The 14,624-nt window shown below is 34.2% G+C and overlaps 2 protein-coding genes across 5 annotated transcripts in view; one reads left to right on the plus strand and one right to left on the minus strand.

The window, feature by feature from the left end:
- Positions 1-14,624, plus strand: part of fbxo16 (F-box protein 16) — a 47,319-nt gene that overhangs the window by 20,887 nt on the left and 11,808 nt on the right. The window lies entirely within an intron of this gene.
- fzd3a (frizzled class receptor 3a) overlaps positions 1-14,624 on the minus strand; it is a 38,242-nt gene that overhangs the window by 20,073 nt on the left and 3,545 nt on the right.

Here is a 14,624-nt window from a genome sequence, read left to right on the forward strand (position 1 = left end):
TGCATGTAAACGATCAATAATAACATTAGCTTTGATTCATTGTTAGGTTTTCATTTTTTCTCCCTTAATTACTGTTGGTGGCTGTTTTTGCCCCATTGACTTCCATTATAACCACATTTAATGGTGCATTAATACACAGTCTTTGTTTTTATTTACTCCATGTAGTTCTGAGAGCTGAGATGCATCTTTTGATGTTCTCAGACACATCAATATAAGTGCGCAAATATTACTCTCTCACGCACACAGATCAACAGATGCCAACAGATGATCAACAGTAAAAGTGACACATTTTACCGTGATTATATGGTGGCATGAAAAACCATGCATCAAAGACAATGTTGTGTCACATGTCCAAGACTGCGATAAAAGGTAAAAAAATAAATAAATAAATAAATAATATACGATTACTTTTTATATTGAAAATACGTCATTTTGTGTGTGTTTTATTTCTACCAAATCAATGACATCATTTATGAATTTGGCAATGAAAGAGTTAAAATCTTGTTGTTTTCTAAGCAGTTTAGTAGCTTTAATTAGGACTAATTTGATTAACAGATTTATGCAAAAAAAAAAAATGAAAAAAAAAAATGATCAGATGCATTTTTACAGCAGTTTAATTCAGTGGATGTTTTCTTCCCCAACATAACAAAAGGGTAATAAATTTAGTGTATTGTAGAGTTTTTTCATTCTAAACAATTTCTCAAAATATGTGTCAAAGTAAGATTCACACCAAAAATCATTCTTCTAGCTGAAACAGACTTATGGCCACTTACTGAGACACAAAATCACCCCAGAGTGGATGAAAACATCCCCAACAACAAAACAAATCATGTTTAGTTGTTAAAAATTTTAAAATGTATAATTCCCATCATTTATTAATAGAAAAGGACAATTGGGCAATATAACATATTTTTATGTGTTATTTCCACTGTCAGATTTAAAATATCAGAGAAAAAATGTATATTAATCTTATATTACATATAATTATCTCCAATATTTAAGGTTTGAAATATATAAAATTATCAAATATTAATAATTTTAATAAAATATTCTTATTAAAACCGTAGAATATAATTTATTTGTAGTTATTAATAAAACACAAACAGACATTTTTTTTCAAAACTTTTATTACCGACACGTCCAGAAAACCCATAATAATTTCGAAATGGTCTCTTTTTTCCAGAGCTGTATATCTATAGTGCTTTATCGGTAAAATGATTGAATACATAATTACAGTATAAAAACACAATATTACTCTCAGCATTTGGCTGTTAAAAATTCTATTCATTACAAATTACGTGCACTAATGACTTCAATTATCTTTCTAAACAAGCAGTTTTTCACTTAATACAGAGAAAATTACCCAAATGTTCTGGCTAAATCAAGTGGGATGAATTAATGCACTAACAACTGTGTCATGGTTATTTATCATTCCAAATAAAACCATCTAGGCATACATTACTGCTACAGTCCAACGCGTTTATGAAAAACTGGATGCATATCCATAATGAGAGCATTCAGCCACTGCCATCCCGCCATGCAGGCTACCACCCAAAATGTCTGTAAAAAGGGATTAGGATGGATATTATGCTTGCCCATTTTGACACAAAGCATCTAAATCCAGCAATCGTTTCCACACACATAATCCATATTTAACGCGGCATATACATAGCATTGAAATGTCCCTCCATCATGACATGCAAAAGAGCACCGGCTTAAACCATCAGAACTTATAAGAACGTGAAAAGCTTCCAAAATTGTGCCGGGCGGTCAGATTAACTTTTATTTCTGGACAACGATTTCATATGTTGTGAAAAACAAATAGCTTTGGAAAAAAACTTCAAACCTTTGACAACTGACTTTAATTGTCAGATTACTGAGAAATTGGTTGAGTTATCAATGGCTATATTCGGTACAAAAGTCATAAGACCTTTCTCTGAACTCAATTGAGCGGACATACCCTGGCTTTTAGGCAAGATAAAAATAAAGCAAGTGCTATTATTTGCTGTTCTGGCGTAAAACATTATCTCATCGTGGCTGTCAGGACATGTTACATGAAATGGGATGATTTGATGCACTCAAAAGTGTTCATCTTGCCTGCTGCTGTCCTAAAGGCAAACGTACACTTTCAACTCATCAATGTCCATTTCAGTGCCTTTGTGTTTCTTAAGGGCCTTGCGGAAAGTTATTTAGGGAAATTCAAAACACGCAGAGATGGCACGCATTTGAACATGAACACACAAGGGGACCATACAATGCTTCTTGTGGAGGGATTTTATACAATCAGATCTGAGACCATAATCCCCAGAAGCAATTATTAAGATTAAAGATGGACAGACCTTTTGTAATAAGGCTGAATTGTTTTTGTTTGAGACATAGCATTCAATGCAGCTGCTGCATGTTTGGAATCGCTGTGTCTTCACATATAGCTACCAATTGAGGGCCATTGTTTTCTTTTACTCTATTTCAGAAAGGGGATTTTTAAGCTTTAAATTGTTTTAGAGCTCAACGACACACTTGTGTAAGAACTAGGGATGATGCATCATTTTAAAATTATTTTATGGCCAAAAATAGCAAGTATTATAATGTTATTTTATATATAATATCAGGGCTTGACATTAACTTTATTGATCACCAGGCACTGTGGCTAGTAGTTTTCCACCGTTACTAGCCAGTTATTAGAATGAATCTCGAGCGCTTGATGGACTGTGGGTGCACGAGCATCGCACTAGTTTTGGTGCCAGGCATGCTTGCTTCAAGTGAGGAAACGGCACAGGAGCTTTTAAACACTAAACACACTAAAGCCCTCGTTAGTGAGTGAGGAAAGCCTGTCTCACTGTGCGCGTGATCCTCTCATTATAAACCTGCTTTCTTTTACTTGCGTAAAAAGCTGTTTTTGTCAGTCGTGCTGCTTCTTGATTCTAATATCACATTTGTATGCATATAGACAAACGGTCATAAACTAACAGTCTAATCTAGTGACGACAAGCCAGCACTGGCAATTTAAAATGAGTTTAAGCCAGCCAAAGTGGCTAGTGGGAGTGGTTATCTAACCTGCCTCAACCTGCCTCAAATTTATTTATTATTAATTAAATAATAAATGAACCCCAATAAAAGCCACTGCAATAAAATTATTAAAAGACATTATGAAAATCATCACAAGATAGTCTCATTGCATTTAGCATGCATTACAGCTTTAATCATACAAAACGAAACTTTCCATCTGGAGCTCCTTCACGGGCTCAACACTTGTAAACAATCGCTCCATCGGGCTCGTGGCTCTCAACACTGCCCACCCTCTTCACTGGTACTAAGCCGACCAATCACAGAGGTTGCGCTATGCATTGTTGCGACATGTAGTTACATTTTTTGAGAGGTGCGCGTCAGCGCTGGCTAGGGCTATGCAACTGCGCGAAGGTTGCGTCAGACCATACGCATGCGCTTGATGCAGAAGTATAAATCAGTCTTCATGCTCACAATAAAAATAATAAGGTCATATAGATCATAATACTGTCTGCTGGGGATTATTTTTCACCTGAAATGTTTATCTTTTCATCCTGAAATGTGAGGCAAATGTTGGGTCACGATAACTATTAAAACAATGATTCTAATTCCCTCGATTGGGATAATCTCTTTAATTTTGGATGGCAAGGACAGTGACTTACAGCCTATTTTGCAGTATTAAATAAGTATTTTAACTAATTCTCAGGGTCTGTAAATTCTTCAAAAAGAAAAAAAAGCTTGTTATCAGAATAGGGTGTTCAACACTCCACTGTTTACATAAAAAAACAGTACAAGTTTTGGATAACTGCATCATATCCTCTATTTAAACTACAAAATATTTTATATTATAGTTGGACTGGGCCGATAAACGATTATTATATCTTTTTTACTCTATACTGATCTAAGAGTCAATCACACAGCAGAAATGTGCAGCAATGGGAATCTAAAAGAGTGTTCATGTTAGAAATGCATCAAATTTTGGCCACCGAAAATTTATTGGCCAAAAACATGCTATACCGTTTAATGGACCCTCTATTTTTTTTGACTTTAGTCATTGTTGGGGTACTTTTTTAAATCTGGAAGCAACAGTTTATATCAAAATATCTATCGTTATGGTTCAATATGGGAAATAATTATGGAGATTACATTTTTGCCATACTACTACATTACAGCCCTTTATTAAAGTAGTTTATACATAGTAGTTTGTATGCATTATGTGTCCAGTCTACTAACTTGACAACCAAAACAACATTGCTGAATTATTGGACCCCTTTTGCACAAATGCATAATGTTTCTTCACAAAACTACATCACCAAGTACTGGTCTGGCATATATAATACAGATTTTGGAAATGAGCATGTACAATTGTTCAATTAGTGTTCAGTATGATTAAAAAAAACAATAATAGCAGTTGATATAGTGTGTAATTCACTTATTTTATTACATTTTTTCAAATCTTTTTTAATTGTGGTAAGAGATTGGCTAAAAAGAAGCTAAAAATAGAGAAAAAGTCACCTAACCTGACCTTTTAACGTCCATTCACAAGTAAATAGATTTTGTCCCTCCCTCTACCCATAAATCCACTGTACGAATGCCTTTCTTTGTGAAGCCCCATTTTGTCATTGATAAGGAAACTCAGGTCTCACCCTTAAAACATTCTTTCAACTGCACTGCCATGGCAACCTGTGATGCACAAGCGGGCTGTTTTTTTTTAGGGAGGGGTGTAAAGGAGAGGTCAGGGTGCGAGTGACGACCTCCTCCTGAGACAGAAAGCCTGCTCTTTTGTTGCAACACAATTGGGATCGGTTTCCTGGGCAACGGCAGTACCTTGTGTGGGGGGAGGGATGGAGAGAGAGAGAGAAGGGAGTGGAGAGAAACAGACAGAAGAGGAAGGGACAAAGAAGAAGAAATGGATAATAATAATAAAAAAATCCAGTAAACACTCTCCTGATGATCATACATTAATGATGCGCATAAATGATGCTAATATGTGCTTCCTTCATGTTTTCCATATAGTATAAAATGAGATTTTTTTTGTGCAAAATAGTATATTTCTACACATTTAAAGCCTATTTCGTGAGAATTATAAAGAATACGTAAGTGATCTTCAGTCATGTGATTGCTAGTTTGTTGCTAATTGGCTGTTAGACGGATTAAGAATTAGTTCAATCTAGAATTCAAATGTTCTGATCTTTAAACATGACAGATCATAATTGTAAGACCTTACAAAGTGGACGTTTCTGAAAAAGGCCATGCATGTCATGTCTGTGCAAACACTGAAAAGGAGAGTCTCTGAAAACAATGGCATCATGCATGTGCATTATACAGTATATGTTTAAGCAGGTGTAGATTTAAGGCAAGTGTGAACAAACTCAATGGTGAAATGTTGTTGCTCAAGTGTTTGCTAACGATCCATCAACAAAGTGTGGATTTACTTATATAATTATTTATGATTACTGGATTTACTTATACGCATATCATACACACACTTCAAATCCTCCAATGGCATGTCATGACTTCCTTAACGGTATTGTTTACTAATAAGGTGACAGGACCAAATACTGGCCTTGTGTACAAAATAAAGAGTAAACGGTTATTTTGAAAACGGTAAAATTTGAAACTTTTTTAAAAAGCAAGAGGAAAAACTTTTCTGTTTTTTCCTGCATCGTCACGCAAACGTAGAAGAGAATCTTATAATTATGGCAATTACAACATAGTGTAATCATTTCTTTCATTTATTTTCATTCAGTTTAGTCCCTTATTTATCAGCGGAATGAACCGCCAACTATTCCGGCATATGTTTTACGCTGTGAATGCCCTTCCAGCCACAACACAGCACTAGGAAACACTCAAAACGATCAATTTAGTCCATCCAATTATATAGCATGTCTTTGGACAGTGGGGGAAACCGGAGCACCTGGAGGAAACCCACGCCAATATGGGGTTCCACACAGAAATGCCAACTGGCCCAACCGGGACTTGAACCAGCAACTTATTTTCTGTGAGGCAACAGTGCTAACTGCTGAGCCACCATGCCGCCCTGTAAACATTCCTACACTTTCGAATTACTGCGTGTTCTAGAGAGATTAAATTTTGCTGCGATACATATTGCAGTATGAAAACAATTTCACCAGATGGCTTGAATAGCTAGAAGTTGGGTTGATTTTTTTTTTTTAAGGGAGTGAATTATGTATGAAAATAAAATTGCAAGGATAATTACAAAAATACAAAAAAAGTAAATAAACAGCTCTTTATGGTTTTCCAGAGAGTCAAACAGTACTCAAATATGGAAATTTGGTAATGTAAAATAACTCTGTTATTTTATAATTCATCAAACAAGCACATGTTTTAATATATTCATAACTGCGTTCATGTTTTACAGTCATGTTTAAAAAAAAAAAACGCTAAAATAAAAACTGCTAAATTTCGAGATCCATAATCCATAAAAATAACTCCTGTACAGCAGTCCCACAACATTCTGACAATTGATGACACTTGAATACCCTGTCTGAAAAGTCTACTGGCTGGGAATGAGCTTTTTACAGTGTCTGCTATAATGCTAATGTCGTTTTTGGTGTGTTTAAATAGATAAATTTGGCCACTGTGTTAAATGCTTAGTCCAGTTACGATCTTATTGCCACATTAGATCATTATGATAACATAATATATGCCTTCAATGATTTTCTGAAGATAAATACTAAAAAATAAAACAGCTGTAATCACTACAGCAGTCGCGATCGTCTGATCTCATATGAAGCAAGAGATGGCGATGACATATGACGACATGTGCAGGTGCTGTAGTGCTGTCCCAATTCTTAGGGGTAAATTTTGAAGCCCTTCCCCTTCACACTCAGTTTTAAGGGCCAAGGGAAAGGGGAAGGGGTGGGGGTACAAAAATAAAATTGGGATTGGGCCTTAGGGCCTACTTACACTATGCTATTCGAACCGTGCCCAGGCCCGTTTCCCGGATGGTTTGAGAAGTGTGAGTGTGCTGAATCTGGCTTAGGCACGGTTCACTTGGCCGGCCCTGGCCCGGTTGAAAGAGGTGTGCGTGGTTCACTTGGGCTATCACTTGAGCCCAAAACTAAAAAAGCGAGAAATGACTTTTAAGGGACTGTTTCATATGGATTTATTAATCATTCTTACTGTTCAGTGAACGCAAACTGTCGTAGTTTATAAAGACGCAAACCCCTCACTGCATGATTGTTTATGAGTGCCAAAAGTGGCGGATCTGTTCGGCGAAATATTTGACTCCATGTCACTGCATATCAAACGACTAAAACGATTTAGATAAAGCAATCTCCACTGTGCTGAGCGAGAGCGCTTACTGAACAGTTAGCTTCCAGCCTGCACCGCTGAGACTGCAGCTCTGCACAAGACTTGGCCAGCGGAGAAATTAAAATGGTCGTGCCCAACTGAGTCTGGTTTCTCTCAAGGTTTTTTTTCTTCACTCCCCAATCGTAGAAGTTTTTTTTCCCTCTCCGCTGTTGCCACTGGCTTGCATGGTTCAGGATCGGAAGAGCTACGCATCAATGAATTTGCTCTTCAGTGTTTGGACTTTCAGTAATGATTTTAAACCACACTGAACTGAGCTAAACTGAACTGAACTTAAACACTAAAAACTGAACTACCCTGATCCAGTTACTATGACCATTTATGTGAAGCTGCTTTGACACAATCGACATTGTAAAAGCGCTATACAAATAAAGCTGAATTTAACTGAATTTAACTGAACAGCGCAGCATCGATGACGTAAGCGTAGGCCCGATTGTAATGTGAGTGCGGGCCGTCGGGGGAGACGGGACAAGCGTGCTTTGGCCCGGTTCGAGGCAACTGTCCGTAGTGTGAGTACAACCTTACTCTCTTAAGGTTATACATTGCAATGACTCCACCAATGTCATATATACTCAATTGTTGATCAACTATAATCCCAACTTAAGTAAATTCCTGCTAAACAGTATACTAATGCTGAGGTACTAAAACTTGTCTTTACCCCTAGTCGAAGAATAAATATATGCAAACCCAAAATTGACAGTTTGCAGAATCACTAGTAGCAATTGGTTGCTAGCAAGGTCATTAGTGTATTACTAAATATGTTGGATTTATGGTCAGACAAAAGTGGTCTATCAAAAGATCACAGTATTTCCGATTACTATCTAAATGACTTCCGAGCCTTTGCATAACTGAAATCATCTGAGTTTTTGAACTCCATCTGCAGTGTGGCCTTAATGATCACACCATGGTAAAAATAACAAAAGGACGAGGTCATGTATCTGTGTACATTTGACAAATGGGGGATGAAGTTTAAATTAACTGGATGTCAAACCACATCAGTCAGTGCACCTGAAAGGCTGGATTTCATTAGCTTTACCCAGCAATCCCTTTGCACGATAACTTCAGATCCTGCCTGAACCCCTCCCATTATACTGCATGCAAGCATAACACTCCCAGAAAGCATCCCTGTAGGCAACTGTCCCACTTCACAAACGAGGTTATCCAGAGTTCAGAGCAAGATGTTGCCACCATCCCACAGTGCTTTTGAATCTGAAAGCAACGAATCTGAATTTTATTATCTAAAATTAAACTGAAGCTAAACTAAAATTGGTAACACTTTACAATGAGATTCCATTAGTTAATATTAGTTAATGTATTTACCAACATGAACAAATAATGATCAACACAATTATTGCAGTATTTATTCATCTTTGTTAACGTTAATTATTGAAAATTAAGTCATTCATTGATAGTTCTTGTTAACTAACAGTGCATTAGCTAATGTTTAATGAATTCATAAATGTTGAAAGACAATTAATAAAAGCTGTACAAATATTGTTAATTTACAGTTCATGTTAATAAATATATCAACTAATGAATTTACTAACAGACTTAACTAATATTAACTAATATAATATTAACTAACGACTTACTATATATATATATATATATATATATATATATATATATATATATATATATATATATATATATATATATATATATATATATATAGGACTGCACGATAATGAAAAAATTTCAAACTGCGATATTTCTTGATCTGCGATATGTATTGCGATATGCATACAATTTCAATAGTTGAGTAAAATGTTTATAAAGAATCTATTATTTTGGATTGATTAAAATAATTGTGGGGGTGGGGGGTGCAAAAAAGTTAATAAACAAACTACAAGCATAGAAAAATTCAATAAAGAAAAATATGCGAATTAAATAAACCGCATTTGATTGTTTTCTGAACAGTCGAAATATATTCCGGTATACAGTAATTGAATAATCAAATGAAAAAATCATACTGCATAGTCTTCTTCTATAAACAATTGAAGAAAAAGAAAGATTTGTTATTGATTTGTAATTGAAATTACAAGCGGTACAATTTCTTATGCCTGAAAAAGCTTAAAACCCCACAGTCACAGTACTATATAAAGTTTTCAGTATAATTGAGTACACCCTATTTTGAAAATGAATATTTATATTGATTTCTCAGTAAATATAGTTAACATACATTGGTGCATTTAAACAAAACTGATTTATTAAACAGATATATTTATTAAAATAATCTTTTATTCACTGAACATCTTTAAAAATATAAAGAACACATTTAAATCTATGTGAAATATTTTTAATAAGATTTAACAAAATTTTATATATATATTTTGTTTCTGTTGATTTTTAAAAATCATAAAAATAAAATGATAAAGATCATTTTAAACTGTTTATTTATTATTTAAATATTTCATACATAATATTTTATGTTTTCTTTAACATAAACATTTGTGTGTGCATATTTTTGGACCGTTATCATAAGTTATTTTGTTAGATTAGTGCCAGATTTGGTTTGGCACTGGCTAATGTATATGCACAAATATAATATTGTATAGCTTCTTATTAAAAATAATAATGTAAAAGATAGATTTGTGAGGGCTGTACTTCTATCTACTATCATTGTATTGTTATTATTGATACAATGCTTGGAAAATATATCCTGCCATGTTACGTGTGAATTGTACAAAAATGCATTTCGATATATTCTACAGCCATCTGTTAATCCTTTGTGCAATGGTGGATTTAAAAAGTATCATCACTTTTCTGCATGTGTTTGTGCTGGTTACAGTGCAAAAGGTTATGTAACTCCACATTTCCACACAAATGTACAAGAGGATGAACAGATGGGTTGCCTCGGCTCGTCTCTATCCTCCTGTCTTTCTTCATTTTATCTCTTTAATTTCCTATCCCATCCCTCGATTATACTGAGGCAGGGCCGGAGTGAATAAGTTAAAACCTTGTGACTGAGGACAGCAGGTTTTAGATAACGTTTACAGTGCAGTGTCTATTCAACAGATACACACTGACCACTGTAACAAGCTAATGCTGCTGTTCTCAGTCGGGCTCAGCTGAAAACTGCAGCCCGGTAAAGAGGATTACCCATCGGCTAGAATCAAACCAGGCGTTGTGGCTGCAGATACAAAGATTACGGAGCAATCAAAATAAACAATGTGCTCAAGTATCATTAAATGCTCATACCATCAGCGACTGCGGCATATACAGTACTAGCATGCTGATGGAAAGCAACCTTGCTGCGTGAGTAGTTGTAAGATGCTTATTTCATCTAAGCTACAAGCAAAAGAGGACCTGAAATGTTGTTTAAAACAGCAAGATAGTTCAGAAATGAAGACATTGCAAGCAGCCCTGTGGGACAGATTAAAGATTAATTTCCCTTTAAACGTTTCTGTAATGTGATCTGATTTATCTGCAAGGCACGAGAAAGAACTGGGTCAAATTGAAAATGGCAAATCTTGGTGCTTTTGGTACATGCGCTTAAAGGGATGCACTCTTGCAATTTGTATTTGTTGTTTTTTTGTGTTAGAAAAAAGAGACAAAATGCTTTTGAAGAGGGATTTACTTTATTATTATGATATTTACGTCATTATTATTATAATTGAACATGCTAACTTGATTACAATTAATAAACGATTCTTTTATTTATTTATTTGCCTTCATAGTTCACCGACAGGTTTTGTACAGTAAATATGCTCACATATTACAAGTGAGAGATTTCTAAATGAAGCGTGCATTACTTTATTTTAAAATAATTGAAGTAAATACACATTATTTACTTTTTATGATTATTTATTGAATATCAACGTTGAAGAACTAAAATGAAAACACACATTGCCTAAAACCAACAGTCACTTTTTTTCTTATAAAAAAAGTGAAAACAAATTACTTGGCACTTTTGGAAACAAAATATTTAATAATTGATTGCAAAGGTAGAAAATAAGCAGTATCTCTTGCTAATAAAATAACTCATGTTTATCCTATAAATAATATTTTAAACAATGCATTTCTTGAATCTTCTCTAGACAAATATTTTATGTAAATAATAAATTTATTGTAATAGCTTCCAATTGCAGCTTCCAGTCATAGTCAATATAGTGCAAATGTCCAACATGTTGTGAAGTTTTTCTTTTGAGAGGTGCGCGGGTATACAACCGCACAAAGGCTGCGCCGGACCATGTGCGTTTAATGCAGAAGTATAAATTAGCCTTAACAGAGCAGGCTCATGTGACTCCACATGCGGTAGGGATTAGGGAAACAAATTTTAAAAAATTACTTGGAAAAATTTGATCGATTATAGGTTCTGAATGTCGATTTCGATTACTTTTTGATTAATCGTCCAGCCCTAGTCAGAAAATTCCTTTACTTGAGGAGATAATTTAGTACAATTAAGTCAATATTGTAGTTTTTATTTCATGTTTTTTATTAGATCTAGTTTTTACGTCCTGCTTTCCTTTTAGTGAATGTTTTTGCATTAATATTTTTAAAACAGGTCTCTCGATTTTGTAGTTTTAGATATTCTAAAGTTAAACGTTTAAAATGTTTGATTAAAATATTTTTTTAAAAATTTAGTTTAAACGTTTTTATAAAGTAACAAAAATGATCATTGCTCTATTATTTTCAAATATTACTAAATTGACCATTTCTATGTGGTCACGTCATTGGCCCATGAACATTTCCTGCTTGTTGTCAAACTATTTCATAACTGTAGCAAGAGACAATTCAATCACAACTTAATGTTAAAGCAGCTATCATAACATTATTTATCAATATGTGACTCTCTTTAGATTCTTGGAAGCTATATAAATTAAAAATGTACAACAGGAAATACATTGGGACCATTGTTTTTGTTTACATCCATCAAAATGGTCTACATATAAATTTTTGACTATTATAAATGTTTTTTTTTTTGTTTAAGTTTGAAGTTAAGTATTTGCAAAACAGGTTAAAAGTAAATGATTAAAAAAAATTATTATTTGAAAAATTTATATATATATATACAGGGCTCGAAATTAACTTTTTTACTTGGTAGCACCGGTGCTCCCAACTTCAAATATTTAGGAGCACCAGAAAAAATTTAGGAGCACCCACCAAAAATGAATGAGCACCGCTGCAAATTGTTTTTTAAGGGATTTATTGTATTTTAAAACAACATTAATAGGACTGACAAAAACCAGAAACAACTATCTAACTAATGCTGCGAAGACTTTGATATTTGTGTGCAATAATTCCAAAATGAATGTCTAATAATTAGGCCATAGAATATTAATGATGATGAAAATGACAATAATCGTAACAATGAATTCCATTTCTCATTATGATACTGCCTTGAATGTGCATGATTGTAGGTTATCTGCTATAAAATGTCAGTTACTTTATGAAAAATAATTGTATAGTTTGCATCAAACAAAAATGAAGCATTGCAGTAAGAAAAATTTATTTTGTGCTGCTGTTTTTATATGCATGTCAATTTAATAAATAATATTTCTGCAACAAAACAAACAAAAGATTATAATAAATCATTCAATTCAATGATGAAAGCTGCAAAGCAGTCATAAGTAAATAAATAAAAAAATAATACACACCTCAAACAAAAATAGACAAAAGAAAGTAATTAAAGTCTCACTTCTATCACTCTTTAAAAGTTTTGGTTTCAGTTTGTATCAATTTAAAGGTTCAGTCTGAGCTGATCTTCATGTTTCTGTGTTTGTGGAAAAGCTGGCGAGTCAGCCGACCCAATTTATGAGCAGGCAGAGCAGGATTCTTGCGCTGACCACCGGCCCAATACCGGTCTTTGTTATGAGCCGCAGTTTCAGTGTAAACTTAGTAAAGGCAAGCTTCTTCGGCGATGATATGTACAGTGTTAGATTTGACTTTTAGCGGACATTTGCGCTGAACACGCAGTGAATGCAACGCATGGAGATTCGGGCACCTTCTCCAAGAAGCGCGTACTCGATTGATCACAGCTGGCGGATCATTATTCACCACGTGACGTGTCGTGATCGCTCTCATCTGCGCCTCAACTTTAGGTGGGGTTTGCAAACCTGCGTGCTTTAAGTTTTTACTCTTCAGCCGTTTGTATTTCCCGTGGTCATAAAAGCTCCTTCCCTGTCATCTGACAGCGGAATACCTTGAGTGAATGACAGCTAATATGAACCAATATAGCGGCAGGGAAGAGCGACTCAGCACGTTTTTAAAAAAAACCAAAACAGGTCGCACTACAACCATTATCAGCAGTCGCACTAATGCTCCCAGATATATTATGAGGTCGCATAGATTAATTTTCGGGCGCATATGCGACCAAAATGGTCGCAATTTCGAGCCCTGATATATATATATATATATATATATATATATATATATATATATATATATATATATATATATATATATATATGTGTGTGTGTGTGTGTGTGTGTGTGTGTGTGTGTGTGTGTGTGTGTGTGTGTGTGTGTGTGTGTGTGTGTGCATATTTATATTATTTATATGCAATTAGCTGAAATAAAATACATTTTTATTCATATTTATAATTCATATTATTATTGTTCAAGTAGAAGTTTTTTATTTTATAGTTTTGTTTGAAACCTGATTTGCTCTCTCTCTTTTTTCTCACTAGAAAAGAAAATGTATAAGCACACGTACACATGAATACATGCACAACCCACATCTATATGACTGCTGTTAAGGCCATGTGGTTATTAGAGCATGATGATATGAGCTCTTTATGAAGCCCGAAGTAAACGTTTGCCAGCTAATGAAATAAATTAAAAAATCTGGTATACTATTACATTTTTTTTTTCGTAATTTACTTAATACTAAAATAATCATATACCCCCACACTCTCCTCATAACTTATACTCCCCATAATCACTATTTAATATTTGCACATTTAAAACTGTACATACTCATTGCAATACGTTGAACTAATTCATCTTGAATTGTACATGTCCACTGCACATATACATTTGTAATCATGTTCATATACAGTTGAAGTCAGAATTATTAGCCCCCCTTTGAATTTTTCTTTCTTTTTATATTTCCAAATGATGTTTAACAGAGCAAGGAAATTTTCACAGTATGTCTGGTAATATTTTTTTCTTCATGGAGAAAGTCATATTAGTTTTATTTTGGCTAGAATAAAAGCAGTTTTTAATTTTTAAACACCAATATAAGGACAAAATTACTAGCCCCTTTAGGCACATTTTTTTTCGATGGTCTACAGAACAAACCATCATTATACAATACCTTGAATAATTACCCTAACCTGCCTA

Source organism: Danio rerio, chromosome 20, assembly GCF_049306965.1.
Source record: "Danio rerio strain Tuebingen ecotype United States chromosome 20, GRCz12tu, whole genome shotgun sequence".
NCBI classification, from domain to species: domain Eukaryota; kingdom Metazoa; phylum Chordata; class Actinopteri; order Cypriniformes; family Danionidae; genus Danio; species Danio rerio.